Consider the following 19,404-nt stretch of genomic DNA (forward strand, 5'->3'; position numbering starts at 1 on the left):
ATAGCTCCCTTAGACTACTGCAATCAGAAAACCAACACTCACTCCAGATTCATAAACATAACTTAGCAACATGAAAGCTTCTATACTGGTGGAACATAGCTAAACTATGGAATAACCTTCCCCTTTCTCTCTGCAGTGAACATTCTTCTCTTAGCTTCAAAACTGCTCTACAAAAGTACCTATCCTCTAAGTGGATATGTTATTGTTCTACTGGGCCTTCTTCTCCACACTGCCATCATCTGATGTCTCTACCCTTCAGAAATATTCTTACTTGTATACTAGCCTCATTCTTAATTTCACTCTTCTCTCTCACTTCTTGTGTTTCACCTCAGCCTACCTACCCTCACTAATAGTAATCTTTTGTAGTGAGTATTTCCTTCAGGCAATCTCTGTCTATAAATATTACCCTCTGCAGACTGAATTTTCTATGAAACATTGTAACCATTCTGTACTCAATTATACTTTATTGTGTTAATTTATTATAAGTGATACATAAGTTAGATACTTATGTCTACTTTTGAAACCAGTGAAATATGTTTCATCTTAAGCTGTACATATATTTATTCAGGATTTTTGCTGTTTGTTTATACTACTCTGTATCTTTTTTTTTGCTTCTCAAAGGTTTGTAATTTGAAACTTTGTATTCATTTGTTTTTTCTCCCCAGGCCTCCACTTAAAATGGGCTATTTCTGGCTCAGTGGATCTTCTTGATAAACAAACATCAATAAATAAATATTTAGGACTGGGTTTAGCAACAGGGACAGTCACTGTGGAATGTTCTGCTTGATGAGTCTCAGGGATTTATTTCAGGAATGGGGATTGCTGATGGAATGTCTTCTGGAACAGGAATATTGAACAAGTCACTCTGAGAACTAGAGTCTTTGTCACAGGCAAAGTGCTGTAACACTGGTTCAGACACTGGTAACAAATGCTTCCAATTTCATTTGAATTCCATTTCTTGTGATTCCACAATATATACTCTCAACTCTTGACACAATCATTGCACTAATCTGATGTGATCAAAACCTTTTGACGTCTGCATCCTCACTATCTCCCCTTTTTGTAAAGAAGGGAGTGGTTTGCTGGTTTTATCATAGTAAGACTTCTGGGCAAATGCTTTTTCAACAGTTGGGCTTTTACTGTATGGTGTTCTTAGCACATGAAACCAACAAATTACTGCTGATTGGTAGCATGATTTTGGTTTGTCTCAACATAAGTCTCTGGGCAGGTGAACCAAGATGTTTATCATGAGGAATGTTTCTGAAATTTAACACACTGAAAAAAACACCAGTATTGTCACATCTGAATTTCTGCAACAGCTGTTTTGCACTTTGAATTGCATGTTCAGCCAAGCCATGTGATTGATGATATTCAGGATTACTCATAATATGAAAAACGTCCCACTCTTTTGCAAATCTCTTGAACTGCTGACTGGTAAATTGTGTTCCATTGTCAGAAATAACTCTGTGCGGACTACCATGGATAGAAAAATGTTGCTTCAACTTAGTAATGACAGTACTGGAGTTAGGTTGGGAAGTAGTTCAATCTCAAACCAATCTGAATAAGAGTCTGCTTACACCAAGTAATGTTGTCAATTCCACTCGAAGATATCTGTGGCTACTGTCGACCAAGGTAGTTCAGGAATCTGGCTTAACTGAAGAGGCTCTTTTTGTTGATCCAGCTTTGTACTATTACATACTAAACAAGATGAAAGTACTTTCTCAATATCTCTTGACATAGAAGACCAAAATACCAGACCTCTCACTCTTCTTTTGGTAGAATCAGTCCCTGGGTGGCCATGCTGCAAAACCTTAATATACTCTTGTTGCACAGACTTTTGAACACTTTAGGATCTTTCATGATGACACCATTGTCAAACAAAATCTCATCTCTGTATGGAAAATAAGGTTGCACTTCTACTGGTAAATAAGATTGCTTTGAAGGCCACCCATGAATGTTAAACAGGTTTATCTTCTGGAGAATTGAATCTGAAGCTGTTTGAGTTCCAAGCCCATCAAGATGTGTGGAAGACAAATTTCTCACTTCCATGACTTCAAAATCAAGTTGCTCATTGTTATGCTGTTCTTTATTTTTTTTTGGGGGGGCAATCTGATAAGGTATCAGCAAGATAAAGAACTTTGCTTTTTGTGTAAACAAGATTAAAATTGTACTTTTACAATTTGAGCATCGTGTTGCAGTCTAGCTGGAACTGTATACACACGCTTTCTCAAAATAGTAACTAAAGGTTGGTGGTCAGTTTTTATCTGGAGAGGTCAACCATAAATATAATCATGGAACTTCAAACATGAAAACACAGTTGCCAAAAGCTCTTTCTCAATCTGGGCATATTGCATCTCGGTCTGGGTAAGACTTCTCGATGCATAGGCTACTGGTCTATTCTCTTGAAGAATTAATGCACCTAGACCAAGTTTAGAAGCATCACAGGAAAGAGTAACTAGTTTGTGAACATCATAGTAGCTGAGAGTTGGTGTGTTATCAATTTTCTATTCAGGACATCAAATACTTTTTGGTGCTATTCTGACCATGACTAAATTACATCTTTGTGTGTCAGCTCTCTGAGTGGTGCTGAAAGTTGGCTTAAATCTGGAATGAACTTGCCTAGATAGTTGACCATGCCAAGAAAACATTATAGGGCTTGTACATTGTCTGGAGCTGGCATCTCTAGAATTGCTGTTTGCTTGGAAAGATCTGGTCATAAGCCTGAACTGGTAAACAAGTGACAAACTTAAGTAACTTCCTGTAGCCTGAATTTGCACTTCTGAGGATTTAGCTTAAGATTCACTTGATGTACTCTTTCCAGAACTTTTTTGAGGCTTCTGTCATGTTCACCTTCACCATTGCTTCCTACTAGAATATCATCTACTATAAACGCACATGGATAGCCAGAAAAACTTGCTCCATTGCATGCTGAAAAACTTCACTGGCAGAATTTATTCCAAACGGCATTCTCAGAAATCTGTATCTTCCAAATGGCATACAGAATGTGGTTAACAATAAAGATTTTGGTCAAGCAAAATTTGCCAAAATTAACTCTTTATATCTAATACAGGAAACATAATGGCATTTGGCATGAGGGCAGCAACCTCTTCAACTGTGTGCATTGGATGATGAGGGCTTTTTAATGTTTTGTTTAGATCTCTTATACATATTCTGATATCATCTGAGCTTTTCTTAAGAGTTACCACCATGGAGGATACCTATTCAGTAGGTTCTTCCACTAGACAAATGACTCCTAGCTGCACCATTTTGTCTAGCTCAGCTTTGACTCTACTCTGCATAGCTAATGGTACTTTCCTTGTTGGTCTGACAACAGGGATGACTCTGGGGCTAACTTCATAGAGTACACAACTGGTAGTTTGCCTAGTTTTTCTGCAAAAATGACAGCATACTCACAAAAAATAGTTTGGGCAAAATTTGAACTGTTGTCATGCAGGCTTATATGGTGGACTTCTTTATTAAGTGAAAGCAGTCCCATTTTAAAACTGTCTCTGAGGTCTAATAATGGCTGCACATGTCTCTTGACTATGAGAAATTGCAAGTCATAGATGTTCCCAGCAGAGTAACATAAAAGTACTACTAAGCCTTCAATTTGAATCTCTTCACCACCATAAGAATCAAGCTTCACACAGTTTTGAAATCAAGTTGTTCTGCATCTTTTACTCTAACACACATTTTTGCTGACATAACATTGCACATTGAGCCAGTATCTACTTTGAAGTCTACAGGACTCCTATTAATCCAAACAGTACAAAAGATCTCATTCTTTGCCCACAAATCTACTAAATTACAAGCATAGACACACCATCAATATAAAAAGTAAGGTCGCAGATTGTGCCTTATTTGATTTACAGAATTTTTGAAATGATTCCATTTATTGCAGGATTGACACTGCTGACCAAAAGCTAAGCAGTCTTTTGGATCCATATTTTCCACCACAATTACGACTGTTGATTATAAAGCTGGGTGGGGACACATGTTTTGACTTTGCTGACTCACTCTTATGCTTCACTGAGCATCCTCTGGAATTTTCTGGAAAGACTCAATGGTTTCCCAGAGACTGCTACAGGACCCACAGTAGCTACCATTTGCTTGGGCTTGTTTCTTTTAACCATGTGCTGCATACTGTCAACATGAGCTTTGTCACTGTGCCTTCCACTGCTATCCTCATTTATAAGCAGACTTGTGTGCTTTTCTGTAAACGTGTATATCTAACAAATCTCAATGGCCTTATTTAACATTAAATCCCTGTCTCAAATCAAAATCTTTTTCACTGTGTCATTATTAATACCACACACAAGCCTGTCCTTCATCAACTCATCTCATCTCTCAATTCACCAAATCTGCATGTTTTAGCCTTATTTCATGTCAAGTTATATATGGTGCAAACGTTTCACCAGGTCTTTGATCCCTTGTGTAAAATAAGTGTCGTTCCATTGTAATATTTTTTGGGGGTTTACACATCTCTCTAAATTTACATTTTAAGAACTCTGGGTCTTCCCTTGTTTCAGCTGGTACCATTATTTGGTGGTCTTCCCCTTCGCCTGAAAATGCAACCGTTGCATACACAAATAAACACTCTCTTTCAATGGCCTCTGAATCAGCTAAATTAAGCAGAATAAATGCCTTTGTATGTGCATTTTTGTCAGAAAAAGGAGCATATATGAAAATATTGTATTACTACTCAAAAACTTTCCAATTTTCTACAATAATGTTGTCAAACACAAGTGGTGCAGATCTCCATAAACCTTCTGACATGCCCACAGATTATATTAAAACACAATGCAAAATTGGCTTGTCATTATCTATGAACATTCACGCTCACCAGGTATTTGTAATAATATTCAAATCCACAATAAGATCATCAAAATACTGTACTCTGTGAATTATGCTTTGAAATAACTGTACTTTGTGAAATATTCATTGAAACAACTTTACTTTGTGAAATAACTGCACTGTAATACTACAAACACTTGATAAAACTTTGCACACCGTATATTTGAATAGCTTTAGTTAATATAAAAAAGTAGCACATAGCAAAAAAAAAATGTTGTTTTCCCTTTTTAGTACATTTTATACACGTCAGATATTATTTTAAACATTTTCATAATTATTTTGAATATTTTTATCAATATGTCACAGTTTCGGATATTTCATTTAGTAAGAAATTTGTCTTGTGCATTCTGAGTGTTTTGTTTTATATGTATAGCAAAACAAAGCATTTAAGCAAGTTTTAGTACCTAAATAACAAAAAAAAGTCGCAAGTTCCTCCTGAGATGAAAATTCAAGACACCAACTGTGAATTGTATTAGTGCTTTATTCACATAATGGAACTTCATCAGACAACCCTAGCTTGCTCACTTCCTGTTTTTTATGTGATTGTAATACATCGCTACACCAATTAAAAAATAGAAAATTTGAAATTAAAAAAATCATTTTTTTCTTTCCTTTTGAATTCACTCTAAAAGAACTCACATTTTGTCATAAAATGTACACACTTAATTCAAACAATAAAATACATTAAAATACGAACAACACTTTTTTTGTGTGTATGTTGCTCCTAAACCTTTCCCTACCTGTACCCTGCAACCCTATAATTACTTGGATTGACATACTTAAACTATTTCTGCTCTCAAATTCAGTAAACTACTGATGGATTAAAAGCAACGTGTTTCCCTGGGATAAACAACAGGATATCCATCAGTAGTTTACTGAATTTCAGAGCAGAACTAGTTTAAGTATATCAATCCAGGGGTACAGGTAGGAAAAGGTTTAGCAACGACATACACACAAAAAAGTGGTGTTCGTATTTTAATGTATTTTATTGTTTGAATTAAGTATGTACATTTTATGACAAAATATAAGTTTTTTAGAGTGAATTTAAAAGTAAAGAAAATAATGATTTTTTAATTTTCCAATTTTCTTATTTTCTATATTTTAATTGTTGTATCTATGTAATATAATTACATAAAAATGGAAAGTGACCAAACTAGGTCTGTCTGATGAAGTTCCGTTTTGTGAATAAAGGAATGAAAGTGCTAACACAATTCACTGGCTTGGTGTCTTGAATTTTCATCTCAGGAGGAACTTGTGACTTTTGTTTGTTATTTAGTGTATGATATGGACTGTGTTTCTACTAAAGTTTTAGTACCTGGAATTTGTTTCTGACCTGTTTTGCTAGCTGCTTGAGCATTAGGGATGATCCACTCCTGTATATTCCTCCAACTTTAACCAGGTGCTACATGGCTGTAATTCTGGATCCCATTCTGACACCATGTCACTTTTCTTATGTGCATTAAGAAGATGTTGAGGCTTGGGTATTCATTTAAGTAGTTTATTGTATACAAATACATCAGGATGGATAGTAGGAAAATGGAACTTGAACTCTCTGACTGACTACATACTTGCATGCTCACACTCTGGCTGCTCACATTAAATGGCACTGTTGCTTGCATGTGCCCAGTATTTATATTCATGTGCTTGTGCTGACTCACTGTAAAGCTTCTTAAAGGTATATCACACACACTAATCTACATTTGCAATAAATACTCCGCTCTCTAGATTGTGTAAAAGGATAGGTAAGAAGTTTGATGAGCAAAGTGAGAAATGTGTGTGTGTGTGTGTGTGTGTGTGTGTGTGTGTGTGTGTGTGTGTGTGTGTGTGTGTGTGTAAAATGCATGGTGTTGTATTCACTTCCCCTGAGGACAATACATTTAACTTTGCACACAGCTCCCTTTTCCCATTTTTTAATATAAACATTCTCTCTCTACAACACAATGATGAGGTGATTCTGTCAAAAGTGCACTCTTTCCTTTCAAAAATCAGATTCCAGTGTCACATGTAGCTAATACTTTGCTCTATAGATTGTGTAACTAAGTAGTTTGGAGGTCCAGTGCTCACTGTGGGAAACTTATGTAATGCTTCATGCTGTGTACACTTCCTTTAAGGAGAACACATTTCCATTATCCCAGTTTTAATACAAACATACAGTCTGCAACAGAGTGATGAGTTATACTTTCTAAAGTGCGCTCTCACAACATAGAAATCTTTTTTCTCCTGTGGTGCTTGCAGTTCATACAGTAATCACTAGAATATGTAACTACTTAGCTAGGTGGTTCAAATACAGTACTGACTATGATATGGGGGTAAAGCTCATAATAAATAGAAATTCTTTCATTCCCACTTCCAGTGTGCAACATTCCACTGAAGTTGCAGATTTTTCCTAGAACCATTATCCATCAATGTATTTTGAACATAGCAGTTTTGCTACAAGAAATTGATGATTTCATCGCTCAGTGAAGCTGTATGTCTTACTTGAAGTCCTACCATAGTGCATGCATTTAATGCAATGACTTCTAGATTATGTACCTAGATAAGTAGTATATTCGATCTCACAGTGGTGAGCTTGTCAATGTGGGGCTGCAGAGTCAGGAAGGTATAACTTTCACAACAGATGAAATCAATCCACCTTCACATGGTGACACTTTTAGACAGGTAGATGAGTACAGAATTCCCTTATCCAACTTTTCATAACAACAGCCTCTCTGCAACATACTGATGAGGTCATTGTTTCACACTTTCACACTTTAAAATTCAGACTTCTCCTATGGCACTTGGTGCTTATACTGTTCTCTAAAACTTGTAACTAGATAGGTAAGAGGTTTGAATACAGAAGTGATTACCCTCTAATTGTGCATGTATGTATATGAGACTGTAAATGGACTTAGGATTGGTTTACACACATTTGTAGTGGCAACATTTACAACCCCAGAAGGCTGTAAAAGTCAAGCACATCTCCTTGGTAATACACTCTTGAAGTTATCCTTTCAAAGATGTTGCATTCCTCACTTCTATTCAGAATTCTGTTGTGGTGCTAGCTGGTGATATTGTGATATAAAGATTATGTAACTAGATGGGTAGGTAGTTAAAATCCATCCTTGCTTAAATATTGTGAATAGGATTACTGTCATATACAGCTGGTCATCTCACAACCACTATCATGCACATGTCCAGTTATGAGATTTATTTTCAATGGCACAATGTTAAACTATCAGATTCTAGCAGTATCTCACAGTTATAGTGTGGTTCATGGCTTTGAAACTGTTTTTTATTGACTGTTTACATACATAGGCAGGATGTTTAAATCCAGCTGTGTGTCTTTCACTCTCATACTGTGTAGACTATCTTTCATATATGTATATGATGTGTAGCTTTACAGTGTTATTGTGCCCTTTAGCCACTTTTTAGCATAAACATCCTGTTAATAAACAATGGTGATGTCAAACATTAATTTGGGCACTGTCACAGTTATGCAGTAACACGGTGTGTGGTACTTGTGATTCAGGCACTATTCTCTAGATTACAGTCTTAGGTAGTTAATTCATATCCTGCTATTACTGCTCAGACTACATTGTGTCAGACTTACTGTGACTGCACGTCATTAACACTGTTGTAAAACACATCTGCTGTGTACTTTTCTAGATGATTTCTGTTACATCAAGCTAAAATCATTTCTCACATAGTAATGATTTTATTCAGAGTAATGATGATTTGTGATTACATTTTTCTTATATAACATTTGTAGTAAGTGTTCTCCTCTGGCATAAGTGGAATGAGATAATATTCTGTTTGTTGCTGTGTTTCTACAGCAATTACAGATAATATTCTGTTTGTCGCTGTGTTACTACAGCAATTACAATCACACATATCCCTTGCAGCAATTACGTGATGTAATAATATGAAATAATGACATATTACACAAGTCTAGTGACAGTTCTAGCATGGTACATCATTCTCTGCAATATCATGCATTTTCCATAGTCAAATGTTCATATGCTCAAAACCCACATTGAATGACCTCTACCAGGCTCTCTATTGAAATATCAGCACTAAGAATATAGAGTGCTAAAAGACAGAACCCCCCCCCCCCAGAAAATATGAGAGAAGAGCAAATTTTAAAATTGGTTTTCTCCTTAAAACTTCTTTTTGTAAGGGCAGCAAGCCCCCTGCACCCCAGCATGTGGCAAGCTCCTGACCCCCCAAAATTATATGCACCAACTCCAAGATCACCATACCTCAGAGAAAAGGGAATGTTCCATGAAATGGTATCTCAGACTTAGGATATGTAAGTGCAATATTTTGGCCATGCAGTCTCTTTATTTCGGGACTTGGTCTAGCGGGTTACAACATTTCAAATGGTTATCCTGCTAACATTCTGTGGCCTTATACTGCAACACATGAATGGTATCCACCACAGATATAATTTGTACATTTACAGTGGAAGAGCCTTCACCATCCCTGTGAAGATTGGGTGAAGATAGATGAAGGCTGCCACCTAGCCAGATAGAATTTTGTGGATAATTCTGTCATCTGTAAATATTAAAGTAAACCACAGGCTTGTTGTCTTAAACGGTAAAAATAGTGTTACACGTGGAACTGAAAAAAAAAATGTCACAGCAGTGCGCTCTACTGACCAAGTAAAGCATGTTGCGACCCTTTGATGTTAGGACTCGGAGTCAGTGAGTCTAGAGTGGGGCATCCTGCCTATTGTTTTAAGGCCAGAGTTAATGCCCAGAATTTGCATGCATAAATGTCGTTTATTGCTCTGGTTTCTGCCCAGAGGTGAAGAATGTAAATGTAGTTTCTGTTAGTCTGTGAATGCAGGGAAGTGTGAAGAATGATGTAATGTAACCCAGGGAAGTGTGAAGAATGATGTAAAGTGAACCAGGAATGTGATTTTAAAAACAGAGAGAATCAAAGAGCATTAAACATGTTTTCTCTTGACCATCCAACTCATCAGCACTGTCTTGCTCTATATGTACGTTTATCTTAGGCGTGTGTGTTCTCTTAGAAATAGCTAGAAACTAGAAAGACTAGACTAAGTGTTTTTATGTGGTGTCAAAACTGTACTACTGAATTATTTTAAGTATTTCTCTATGATCTCTGAACTCTTGACTAGCACTGTGTAGTAAAAATTATTGTCTTGTGTTTTGACTATTTGTTATAAAATATTTTTCAATCCTTTCAAATGTGGCTGTTTTTGTAGAGATAAATTAAGCTCTTTAGAGTACTTGCATGCCTTTGCTAAAATTGTACAAAGCCACTCCAATAGCTTTAGCTGTGGGCTATACTACCAATTAGAAAATAATATTTCACAGTAATAATTGGACACCCTTTTAAGGGCCTTTGAGTAGCTGATAAATATTAGTGGGTGGTGGCAGCTGGTACTACCGTATAGTCTGGGAAAAAGAGGCACAGCTGAAGAACTTGTGCCAGCCTTCCCCAGGAGTGTCTGTGTGGTTGTATAAACTATATGTGAGACCTGAAAGGGCTCTACATGTGCTAACTCACAGAAGATCAGGTACAGCATTCTGTGACTGTGTGTGCGTGTGTGTGTGTGTGTGTGTGTGTGTGTGTGTGTGTGTGTGTGTGTGTGTGTGTGTGTGCGCGCGCGTGTGTATGTGTGTGTGTGTCAGCTACTTGGGCAGGGACATGAAGCACTGGTTGGACAGAGAGGGTGCTGGAGGTTTTAGCTTGTCCACTAGGCTGAGATCTGGACCCTATAGCTGTGACAGTGGGGAGTATTATTGTGGACCTGGAGAGAAATGGAGTGACTAGCCCCAGACTGACTGTGATTTCAGCCTTGGTTACAGCTGCATCAGAAAACAGCAACCAGGAGGACAATTAGACTGGCAGTGGAGATATAATAACCTCAGAGAATGGACAGCTTAACCTTTCTGCAGAGAACTTAAACATCCATCTGGCGCTAAAGAGACTTGAGTTGGAGGCCAGTCATTTGGAAATTGAGGCAGCTGAGAGACCAAGGAGTCTACAGGCTGAGGAGAATGAGAAACTGCTACACCTGGAAGCCGAGGAAAAGGAGCGGCAGAGGAAGCATGAGAAGGAAATGCTGACTCTTCGCCAGAGTCATGGAGGTAATGGGGAAAGGAGTAACTGGACCCCAGAAGCACAAAAGGTCAGTAAATTTCTTCTGCACTTTAAAGAGGGGCATAATTTTGGTAGTTTCATTCATATGCTTGAGAGGGTATGCAAACAGTATGGTGTTGACCAAAGGCTCTGGGTATGGTTCCTGACCCCCTTACTCCATAGTAAAGCTGTAACTGTTTTGTCAAAAATGTCTGATGTTGCATGTTTATACTGCTGTTAAAAATCACTTGTTAGAATTGTTTAAGCTAACACCTGAAACATTTAGGAAAATGTTTCATGAGCATAGACACAAGGCAGATGAAAGTGTGTGTGAATAGGTTGCTGAACTGAGCACTTATTTCCATAGGTGGATGAGTGGATGTCAGGCCACCACTTTTGAAGGGCTGGCAGACCTTTTGATGAGGGAACAAGCCCTTAGCACTTTTCCTGAAGACATGAGGATCTGGTTAGCTGATAGACAATGTGTCACTTCAGATGAGTTGGGGAAGAAGGGAGACCTATACCTGGCAAGCAGGGCAGCTTTGCACAGGAAAGGGACCCCCAGTACTGCTCATGGATCTAAAGGAACCCATGGTGGTCAGCACAGAGTGCCCAAACAGAATCTGCCAGTAGCAGGGAAGCCACTTGTCCAGGTACATGTCCAGGACCTAGGGTTAAATGTTTTGAATGCAACCAGTGGGGCCATGTGGCATACAGGTGTACATGGATGCAAGGTGGGGAACAAAAGATGAGGGAGCCAGTAAGTGGGAAAGACAAAATACCAATAGTAGGTTGTCTTGGGACAGCAAGAGTACCAAACTACCACCAGAGGTTATATTCTATTGTAGTGAATGGGAAAGAGGCCATTTCCAAGGGAGACACAGCCCCTGATATAACCATTGTAAAACCTGCAATGGTTACAGAGGAGCACTACTTGCCTGGGCAGTCTACTCCAGTCAGGGCTTTAGGAGGGATCCCATTTCAAATACATTTGGCTAGGGTTCACCTTGACTGGGAGGGTGGAAAAGGAAGCCAGCAAGTAGGTATGTTTGAGGATATACCTCCAGATGTCCTGATAGGGAATGATTTTGATAGTGCAGTACCCTGTGCTTGTGCAGTTACACACAGTCAGGCATGGAGACAAGCAGGTAAGTCTGGTAGCCTGGGGGAGACCCAGACAGACTGCATACTTGGAGCCAGGACTGGTGAGGTGGTTACTTCAGGGAAGCAGCTACCCTGTAGCAGTGAGACTGAAGGTGAGCCACAGCTGCTTGGGGGTATTGATGGTCTCTTGGACAGAGTGACTGCAAAGGTAGAGGTGAGTAGTAGTACCCAGACTGACAGTGAGGCACCACTCTCAGAGGATGCCAGACTTCCTGTTGAAGGGGAGCTGGAAAGGGTTACCAGGAGATAGTTGAGACAGGCTCAGCTCTCAGACCCTACATTCCAAGGCCTGAGGCATGTACCTAGGAAGGCATTTGATTCTCAAGGAAATGGGGAATCTGTATACTGGGATAAAGGGTTACTATACAGAGAGTGGACCCCTGAGGGAGGGCTAGAATGTGAGTGAGTACAGCAGTTGGTAGTGCCTAGAGCCTTTTGTCTGCTGCTTCTAGCCATAGCCCATGATATTCCCTTTGCATGTCATATGGGCATAAAATGTACAAAGAGGCATATTATGCAGAACTTCTATTGGCCTGAAATTTCCAGAGATGTAACAGGGTACTGCAGGACCTGTGAGCAGTGCCAAAAGGTAGGCAAGGCAGGAGACATGGTGAGTGCTCCTTTGATGCCTTTGCCTGTGATTGAGGAACCATTTCAGAGGGTATCTATGGTTATTGTAGGTCCTCTGAGTACCTCAAGTTCCACAGGGAAAATGTATATCCTAGTGGTAGTGGATTATGCTGCATGATACCCTGAGGCAGTGGCTTTGTCCTCCATTGAGGCAGAGAAGGTGGCAAATGCTTTGTTAGATATTTTCAGCAGGGTAGGTTTCCCAAAAGAAATACTGACTGACAGAGGTGCCAATTTCATGTCAGACCTGCTGGCTTGTCTGTGGAAGTCCTGTGGAGAGAAGCACATGAAGACCTTCCCCTACCATCACCAGACTAATGGTCTTATTGAGAGGTTAAACTCTACAATCAAGTCCATACTACCAGCATTTGCAGATCAGTTTAAAAGGGAGTGGGACAAACATTTGCCCCATCTGTTGTTTGCTTACAGAGAGGTCCCCCAGGAATCCACAGGTTTTTCACCCTTTGAGTTGCTGTATGGGCATAGGGTGAGGGGACCTCTAGATTTAATTCGAGATGAGTGGGAAGGTGAGTGCAAGTCTCACAAGGAGTCTGTTGTGGCATACATCATAAACCTCAGGACAAGGCTCAGGGAACCATGGGCTTGGCCCAGGAGAACCTGGCAGAAGCCAACAACAGAAAAAGGTGTGGTATGACAGGAATGCTCGAGCTAGTGAGTATGCTGTGGGGCAGCAGGTAATGGTTCTCATTCCAGTCAGACACCACAAGCTGCAAACAGCTTGGGAGGGACCCTACAAGGTGGTAAGAAAGGTAAGTGATGTTAATTACATGGTGGAACTGTTAGGCAGAAGGCAGGGGCACAAATTTTACCATGTCAACATTATGAAATCTTACCATGATAGGGAGGCCCTTGTGCTGAGCATTTGCACTGGATTGCAGTAGGAGTCTGAGGGAGATCTGGGGACTGATCTCCTCAGTGAGGCTCAGGCTGACACCTCAGTGGGAGGAGAAGAAATGTCCCAACAGTTATCTCCTACCCATGTTCGAGAAATCCAAGCAGTGTTGCAGGAATTTGGGGACATGTTCACTGGAAAACCAGGGTGCACCCACCTGGGGCAGCATCAGGTAGATACAGGTCCCCAAAGGCCTATTAGGCAGGTCCCTTATAGAGTGCCTGAGAGATTCAAACAGACTCTGAGGGAGGAGGTACAGGAGATGTTGGAACTAGGGCTGATTCAAGAGTCCAACAGTCCCTGGACATCCTCGGTGGTGCTGGTGCCAAAGAAGGATGGCAGCACTAGGATCTATGTGGACTACAGGAAATTAAGTACTCTCAAAGAGTCAGATGCTTACCCCATGCCTAGGACAGATGAGGCCCTAGAGCAGCTGGGTGGGGGCTAAGTATCTTACAACCATTGATCTTACCAAGGGTTACTGGCAGGTGCCCTTGACTCCCAGTGCTAGCGAGAAGTCAGCCTTTGTGACTCCTTTAGGCTTGTATGAGTTCACAAAGATGCCCATTGGGATGGAGAATGCCCCAGCAGCTTTCCAGAGGCTGGTAGATCATATCCAAGCAGGAGCATGAGGGTTTTCCCTTGCTTACCTAGATGATATTGCCATCTACAGCCATTCCTGACCAGAGCACCTTCAGCATGTCAGGGAGGTTCTGGGCAAACTACAGAGGGCAGGGTTGATCATTAAGCCGAGAAAATGTCAGTTGGGTATGGCAGAGGTCTCCTACCTAGGACATAGAGTGGGAAGTGGTAAGATAAGACCAGAACCTGCCAAAGTGGAAGCCATTCGGGCATGCCCTGCACCTGTTACCAAAAAGCAGGTGAGAGCATTTTTAGAGACAGCAGGGTACTACAGAATGTTCAACCCCAGTTATAGTACCATAGCTGCTCCGCTCACAGACCTGACATGGAAGAACAGGCCAAATAAGGTAGTGTGGACCCCAGCATGTGAGCAGGCATTCCAGAAGCTTAAAGAAGCTTTGGGAGGACCCCCTGTGTTAGCCAGTCCAGATTACAGCAAAAAATTTGTTGTGCAGGTGGATACTTCGAACCATGGGGTGGGGGCTCTGCTTAGCCAGATTTCTTCAGAGGGGGAAGAGCACCCAGTGGTTTATCTCAGTCGTAGGTTCCAACCCAGGGAAGAATGCTATGTAGCTGTAGAAAAGGAATGTCTAGCCATAGTGTGGGCACTGCAGAAACTTCAGCCTTATCTGTATGGAAGGAAATTCACTGTTATGACAGATGACAACCCCCTAACATAATTAAACAGAGCCAGCCAGCAAAATGCCAAGTTGCTAAGATGGAGCCTGGGGTTGCAAGCATATATGTCTGTGCAGCACCACAGTGGGATTAGCAATGCCAATGCAGATGGGCTCTCAACGACAGGGAATGGGGTAAGGTACACTCAGATAGACCTAACTCCCTCAAGCAGCATTTCTCAAGGGTCACTTGAAAAACTAGCTTGAGTTCTCCAGGGGGGAGATATGTGAAGATTGGTTGAAGACAGATGAAGGGTGCCAGCCTAGCCAGATAGAATTTTGGAGGTAATTCTGTCATCTGTAAATATTAATGTAAACCACAGGCTTGTTGTCGTAAATGGTAAAAATAGTGTTACATGTGGAACTGAAAAAAATGTAACAACAGTGCACTCTACTGACCAAGTAAAGCATGTTGTGACCCTCTGATGTCAGGACTCGGAGCCAGTGAGTCTAGAGTGGGGCATCCTGCCTATTGTTTTAAGGCCAGAGTTAATGCCCAGAATTTGCATGCATAAATGTCCTTTATTGCTCTGGTTTCTGCCCAGAATGGGCAGTGTGATGATGCAATGTGAACCAGGAATGTGATTTTAAAAACATACAGAATCAGAGAGCATTAAGCATTTTTTGTCTTGACCAACCAACTCATCAGCCCTGTCTTGCTCTATATGTAAATGTATCTTAGACTTGTGTTTTCTCTTAGAAATAGCGATAAACTAGAAAGATTATACTAAGTGATTTTCTGTGATGTCAGAACTGTACTACTTAATCATTTTAAGTATTTCTCTATGATCTCTGAACTGTTGACTAGCACTGTGTAGTAAAAATTATTGTCTTGTGTTTTGACTATTTGTTATTAAATATTTTTAAACCCTTTCAACTGTGGCTGTTTTTGTAGAGATAATTTAAGCTCTTTAGAGTACTTGAATGTCTCTTGTAAAATTGTACAAAGCCACCCTAATAGCTTTAGCCATTGGCTATACTACCAATTGGATAATAATATTGCACAGTAATTATTGGACACCATTCTAAGGGCCTTTAAGTAGCTGATAAATATTAATGGATGGTGGCAGGTGGTACTGCCGTATAGTCTGGGAAAAAGGGGCACAGCTGGAGAACCTGTGACAGACTTCCCCAGGAGTGTCTGTGTGGTTGTATAAACTCTTCTCAAAGTGTGTGTGTGTGTGTGTGTGTGTGTGTATGTGTGTGTGTGTGTGTGTGTGTGTGTGTGTGTGTGTGTGTTGTGCGTGTGTGTGTGTGTGTGTGTGTGTGTGTGTGTGTGTGTGTGTGTGTGTGTGTGTGTGTGTGTCAGCTACTTGGGCAGTGACATGAAGCACTGGTTGGACAGAGAGGATGCTGGAGGTATTAGCCTGCCCACTAGGCTGAGATCTGGACCCTATAGCTGTGCCAGTGGTAGTCTTATTGGGGACCTGGGGAGCAAGGGAGCGACCAGCCCTGGACTCACTGTGATCTCTGTGTACTCTTAAGGGAAATTGCACTTTACTCTGTGTATTTGTTATTCTTTTCTCCTATATGAGATGCCCCTCAGTGGTGTTAGTGGTGAGGATTGACCAGGGCACAGGCGTCACAATTCCTTTTATCTGAAAGAGATCATTAGTGACACAAATCATTTGATACAATGAATTAGCACTGGTGGAGTGTCACATCAAGCCTTCCATTCTGGCACTTGTGTTTCATCCAGATGTCATTAGTCAGTGGACTTACACAGCTTGTTGTTCAAATTGTGAAAAGGACAACTTTATATGAATGTAATAAAGTTCCAAACATACAAAAAAATGTTATTGAGTTGTCTAGTTATTCATACCCATTTTAATGCTGGACAGTGACATGTAGTCATATGTTGTGATTGCATGGCATTGAAATGTTTATTTGTTGCATGTCATGCTGTGAGTGCTTCTGTGGTAAATGCTTTGAATACTGGCTTGTATAGCACACCAACACAGACAGAGTATGCTTCAGTTCTATGACAGTATGTGTACTACACAATGGAAACAGCTTCATTAGCAAAGATGCATTGATATTGTATTACCCATTTCTCTGTGGACAGTAACATGTGTAGTTCCTTTTCAACATTCTTAATAAATCAGATAATTGACATATTCCTTACTCTTTTCTTTCTTCACACAGTGCTTTCAGTTATTGACAGCCTTCGTTGCTATCCACTGCTGCACACACAGTCAATACAGACGTCTGTAGGTAGCCTAGTATCACAGGCAGGGTTTTGAATCTGGTAAAACCTGTCTGTCAGACAACAGTGGCTTAAACACAGAAAATAGTTATGGCACAGTCAGAGGGCAAATTTTCCAAGCCTTGTCTTTCACGGTAGGGCATGCAACCCTCTTATGATAGGAAAGTTTCAGGCCTTGTCCTACAAGGTAGGACATCAATACCCCTAATGAAAGGAAAAATGCTGTAAGCTCTTCAAGGGTGCTCATGACACAACCAATATGCACATTTCTGTGGCGTGCATAATTGATATGCATCTCTCTGATATCTGTCCTGGCATGTGCTTAAAAAGGACAAGATGTGAATATTTAGTGTGTCTTTCGTTGCTCATAGGCATTACTTATTTCTCAAGTAATTATGTTCTGTATTGCATATTTTCATTCAAACAAGTCTTTATTACTTCAATTCTCTTCTTCACACTGTACAACCTAATAGCAGATCAGGGCTTCCATAAAATGTTTCTTACTGTATGGCATGCTGCAGGATTATCAAAAATTGAGATTGGCTTGTTAGGACACCTTCCAGTGTGTTGGTGCTGTTCATTTGCTTTTATGTTACTGTTCCTTGTTATTCCTTGTGATCATACCTAGTATAATGATGTATGAGATGTGCACCATTTATCAGCGAAAAACTTGAAATCATGAAATGTCATCCAATCCATGTTGTCATTCATCATTTATGTATGTTGAGTCTTATTATATCACCATTTAGCATTTACTTGACTATACAACACATGCTTGTTTATTACATGTTTATAGGTGATAAATCCATTTTCTATGAGTGCCAGTAACAGTTATTTTCAAAAACATGTCCCTTTCTGATGTGCATTAAACAGCAGCTGTAAGGCTCATTTCGTCTTGTATATACATTCTGAAGTGGAGAATACAGCAGTGGTATCTTATATGGAATAATTGCAGTGTACGCATTTACCTGGTAATGCACCTACTGTCCTTGTTATTATCTTAAATGAGCATTTTATTAACATGTATATCACATGAACTCCACTTTGTTACACTGCAGCTTGATGTCCCCCTCATCAGATCATAGGAAGTTACTAGGCTATTGGCCCTGAGGCCCTTACAAGCCTAGCCAGAAATGTAGCCCATGTTCTGACAAGTCAGCACCCAATGCTCCTGTCCAGCAGGGACACAGGTGGAATCCCAGGGTATGTATTTTCTGTTACCTATCCAGATATCCAGGTTGCACTTAAAAAGGGTTAATGACGTACTCTGCTTGATGTGAAGAGGGAATCTATTCCACAGAATGGGGAGTCTCTAAGACAAAGATCCATCCCGCCAAAAAGTCCTATTGATGTCACAGACCAGGTTGAGGTTGAGCGTGCGGGTTACGCGAGTGGAGCTTGAATTGCAGATATGCAGCAGTCCCATCAAGATGGGCTCTGAGATTGCTTTATATGCAAGGCAGAGGTCACCTCTGAAGAGTCTGTATGAGACTGAGTAGAGGGACAGGGCTCTTAGAATTTTTTGTTAGCATGTCCATTTCTATTTATGTGCATAAGTCAAGTATTGCCATTGAGATCAATTATGATTACATCAATATGACGGTATTTATATGTTACAAATGTTTCTCTGATACTTCAGCACATTTGCTTGCAGTATTTGACTACCTTTTCCCAATTTCACTTCCCCTACCTCAGAATTTTTTCACTGTACTTGGCCTCAGTATTTCTGGGCTACAGCACATGCTTGTATATTAAGTTTTGTGCACATTCTGTGCTCGTGCTTGCAAGTACCTTTCCTTGGTCATGAACTCCACTGCCGGCCATGAAAAGGTGCTTGCAACTGTGCAGGCATGAAAGGCAGCATGCATATTCAAATAGTGCTGTTGCTCATCATGCTAACACACTTAAATTGTGTAGGCTTTGCGCAAAGCCTACACAATTTTTAATGAATCCTAGGATCTGACCTTTATCACACCGCTCATATTCTTGAATACAGCATGTTAAATGGTGTCACAAGTAGTTGTAAATACATCATTCATCTTTTGTTTAAGAGAAGCCGTAACTCTAGGCTGCAGAAAATGTATCTCTTTGTGACAATTTGCCCAAGAACTAGACATTTGGAATGCAGAAATATGATTTATTTCAGATAGCAAGAATCACATATGTTATCCTGAAAGCATATAGTGTACTGCCTTTCTGCATGTTACAGGGGGAGGAACCCTGAAAAT

The sequence above is a fragment of the Protopterus annectens genome, chromosome 2.part0 (assembly GCF_019279795.1).
Source record: "Protopterus annectens isolate FY-2018-M chromosome 2.part0, PAN1.0, whole genome shotgun sequence".
In the NCBI taxonomy this organism is placed as follows: domain Eukaryota; kingdom Metazoa; phylum Chordata; order Ceratodontiformes; family Protopteridae; genus Protopterus; species Protopterus annectens.